This window comes from Lycium ferocissimum, chromosome 4 (genome assembly GCF_029784015.1).
Source record: "Lycium ferocissimum isolate CSIRO_LF1 chromosome 4, AGI_CSIRO_Lferr_CH_V1, whole genome shotgun sequence".
NCBI classification, from domain to species: Eukaryota; Viridiplantae; Streptophyta; class Magnoliopsida; order Solanales; family Solanaceae; genus Lycium; species Lycium ferocissimum.
The window spans coordinates 67,967,257-67,972,050 of record NC_081345.1 but is presented as its reverse complement, the minus strand read 5'-3'; positions in this window follow the sequence as shown (position 1 = coordinate 67,972,050).

Genomic DNA, 4,794 nt, shown 5'->3' with positions numbered 1-4,794 from the left:
TATCTTTGGAAAAAGCATAGAAAGAAATAATATTTTCTTATTGGGAAATAGTTCAGTTCACATAGAGGTTAAGTGCATCCATACAAACAAACCCATTAGAAGTATATCAAGATCGATACCCATGATCATACACTTTATCTGACGGGGACACAACCTTGGTTCTTTTTACCCATATATTTACAACTTTGAATTTCCAGTCACTTTACATTAGTCCACAAACCAAATCAACTATAAAACCCTTTTCTGGATACCAGGACCACAAGATTAGTATAATACTTGTTTAGTAAATTTTTCACACCATATTCTCTGTGGGATTCGACCCTAACCTCGTTGAGTTACTATATTTGACAACGTCTGCGTTATACCATATAGGTGTAATTTGAGCGTATTAAGTGTGGAGATGAGAAATGGTGAAAAATAAGGTGATTTAGGTGACTTAAGGAGGTATATATAGTAGTCCAATTCGGTTTGGGCTGATGGGCCGAAATTGGTGGGGGAATTTCCACGTAGGTTCGCAGGCTTCTGGTAGTCCATTTTAAAACGCCCATAACTCCCTACTCCGATGTCGTATTGATGAATGGTTTGTTTTGTTGGAAACTAAACTCGACGAACTTCATTTTAGGCTCTTGAAACACCTCAAAACTCATGATATACCAGGAGATATACCTCTCTAACGTTGACCCAAAATTTCTGTCCAAAATTCTGTCAAATTTTTCCAAATTTTTGACAAACTTATTTTCTTCGATTTGCTTGATCCCGAAATCTTCTGAACTTTCCAATTATACTTGATAAGGGTCATGTTCTTTGGTTCCAAGGTTGTCCTTCCCGGTTACGACTTACAAGATCATAATTCATCCTTTACTTCATTATTACGCACTTCCCATGGCTTGTACCTTTCAAAACTTTACAGGACGTCTTCGATACACCATTAATACGGTGAAATACGTGGCGTGCTCATGCTCTGAAAGTGCGAGGTGTAACATCCTTCCCCTCTTAGAAATATTCATCCTCGAATGTTGTAGCTTGTGAGCTTACGATGCTATCATTAATTTCTTGAAATGGTTGTCCTCCTTTAGTTCTTGATCTCCATGCTCTTATACTATGGGCTCATTAGTCTTCTTTTATATTCTCTCAATTCTTTGTCGAACTCATTCATTAGTTCTATATCCTCATGTTCTTATGTATGTACCCAGTGGTCAACTGATTTCTAGTTACCATCCTGGGACCTGTTTCCATTAAGGTGGTATTAACTCATGATTGCTACGGCTCCTCGCCGATTTGTGAGTACTCTTAATTGTTGTACTCTTTTGCCTTGCTCCTTATTTCTCTACTATTAGACAAACTCTCTTGTTCAGATATGACACTTTTCCTTACTTGCTTCTCTGGTGCTATTTTAGATTATTCCTTTTTGTACTAGTCGACCTTATATACATACCATATCATCTCCTTTTAATTCCTTGGTCGGACTCTTAATTCCTTACAATATCATCATAGTTCCACTTATGGTAGCGCCCGTATGATTTGCAACAAAGATTTCCTTGCTAGTGACTTATTATTCTCGGATTATTTTATTTCGATTGTCCTTCCGTACTTCTTTTTCAACACCAACCTTAACACAATCCCTTATATACGTGTATATAATACTCCCTCGTAGCAAGATTATACTCATAATATACTAATAATCATAGCTCAAGCTAATTTACGACTCCAGATATCATCAAATTCATATTTGAACTTTTCCTTCAATTTCTTCTCCTCCAATCTTAACATAATTATAATATAACTCATAAACATGGGACTAAGGTAAAATCTTACTTAATCATAACTTCCTTTCAATACGAGTATACTTCCCTCCTTAAGTTCTTGATTCTCTTATACCGGTGATTAGTTGAGACTTAAATTAGCCTCCATTCTCCTTTGGCCCCTTATCGTCGTCCTTGCACCATTCTACTGGCCGTTTCATTACGGCATTGTTTATATGGTTCTATGTCATACACTCTCACAACTGATATAATCGGCGACTTGGAATTTCATAACTTACGAGGTACTTTCTAATCTCAGGCAGTACTGCCGTCTTACTATCCATAGGCATACTATCTTCCTTTCCTTTGAAGATCATTGAACTTCCTATAAATATTCCTCTTTTAAAGCTTTCATCTCTTCTAGTGCTACAAGTTCTTGTTAGTAGTCCCGATTGTCCCTTATACTTATTCCTGGTCAGCTTGCAGGCCTTTCTTACTCCTCATGTTACCTTTTAGAGTACTTTACTGCATATCTAATTGTAACCAAGTTTTTTTCGGTGTAACTGATTTGAATCATTGCTCGAAACACAGCGTATCGCATTGACGAAACTTATTCTCTTTGATTCGCTAAACGTTCATCATCTTGTCATGCCTCCTTTTTCACATTTGTCTCATAATATACTTGCATTTAGTCTATTCTCACTTTTCTTTTGGGCATTCTTGATATATCGATTCATCTCGAATTTTGGCTCCTTCAAACCAGTACATTTCCCTCTTTTAAACTTGGGAATATTGTAGTTCATCTTGGAACTGAATTTGTTCTTCCCCCCTTTTTAAGGATGTTTTTATATACTAGTAACATTCGAGTATTAACCGTCTTTGGTGGTCATCAGGCCGACCTTTGCGATCCTTCAACTCCTCTATTCCATATAATGTCAAAGTTCTTTTCATCGCATAGTTTAACTTATTTTCTTTTTGCTAGCTGAGTTCTTATATCAAGTCAGATGTCTACACATACCGAACACACTTCAGATGCTTATTGATCACTTCTTCCTTTCATGACTAATAGTCCCCTAGGCTAATGAATTAATGGTGACATCAAAGTTCGTCGGGCTCTTTATGGAGTTTCTAACTATACAACGCTCCTTCCGCCGTAATCTTCCTTCATAATTATCTTTTTACTAGTATCCCTGAGATTCTTCTTGCTCTTGGTTCCCGATTCTGATTTATGTCTATACCATACTAGTAAAATTTGATACTCTATCTCATTCATTCTCACGATCCGTCCTTTCCTTAGTTTAGCTCACATTGTCCCATAGTTTTTCTTAACTGATTGCTTGTATCATAGTCATGCATCATAGCCCTTCTAATGTCCTGCCGATTCTTGTTCTCATCATGAAATATTAGTAAAATACACCCTTTTCTTTCTCCCTTCATTCATTTCTTATTTTCCTTTACGATACCATAGCTTGCTCAAAGGTGTGTCTATCCCTCGTATATTCGTCCGTTTTCCTTTGTAATCATATCTCTATTCCAAATCTATTGTCTTATGCTATCAATGTCTACCTTTGGCCAACCTTACTAATTTATTAGACTTCCTCTTACCGTCGATGGTCACATAACTTCCTTTAACCAATTCATTAACGTACTTTCTCTTACTTCCGTCCTCAAGGTCCTTCTTGATTTCCTTTGCTCTTAAAGTGCTCTTTTCCCTTTGCCATTTTATAGTATGTGCCTAGAAATCTGTAGAACATTCCACTATAAGTACAATCCCATCATCAACCTGTCCCGATCTAATGTGTGTATATATATATATATATATATATATATATATATATATATATATATATATATATATATATATAAACTTCTAGAGTAAAACTTTCCTCTACTCGTTAACTTCCTTTTCCATATCAATATCTCTTCGTTATCTCTTCTAACCAATCTAATCTATAAATCGTTATACCGTATTTGAGTTCCTAATATCAACTTTCCTTATGTTTTCAATACGTCTCAATCCTCCAAAATCTCGAATACAACTCATTCTAGTTCCTTTAACTACTAATCATTTTTCCCCTCTAGGGTTCTTCCCTTAAATTAAATTAAAATCATTCTAAAACTTCTCTTTGAAAGCATCTCATAATTGTTCATTCAATCATGACTTACCAAACATCCGATTGTCACATTTTCCCTTCATTCTTTCTCTATAGCACAGACATTCAAACAATTCAATTTGTAAAAATTTCGGTAGAGTTTCCCTCTATACTTCTTATCGCTCTTACCCCGCACACAAACCGTAAAACATATCCAATGCCTCCGCATGTGGCGATCACAAATACCCGTAACATCTCGCTCCGCTCTTATATCAAAGTCTATAAATATCAATAAGGCAAGAAACATACCTTTCGGAGTAAGAACTTCAATTCTCATCAATTACCTCATAGCAACACAATCAACTGCTTGTCCACAATCAAAACATTTAGGGTTAGAATCAGGGACATCACATCCTATAATATAGCTATACGACACGATCTAAGATGAGAAGGAAGGGTCAATGGTTCCTAAATGCCCTGCAGCCACTTGTTTATGAGTGTGGTGCTCTTCACACCCATAAACAAGACTCTAATGGACACGGCTCGTAGACATACGCTAGGAAGAACTGCTCTAATACCACTTTTGTCACGACCCTAACCAGAGGGCCAAGACGGGTACCCGGAACTAACCTACCGAGCACCTCTGAATATGCATCTCATAATCATCTCTAGGAAGACCACAAAGATAGCTCATGGGTATCATGATCTGTAAGGGCATATGTCACAAGATAACGACACATCTCTATATAATCATCAACAACTATGCCCATCATCACAAGGCTGCTAAAATATTATCCAACAATATGAACTAATAAGGTCATGGGACATCTAGCTACATACATCTGTCTATGAGCCTCTATATAGAATACAGGAATCCATGAAGAGGAGGCAGGACTCCGCCATGCCCAAGTATATATACAAAAGAGTAGTACCAACAAACTGCAGCTCCGAAGCAAATG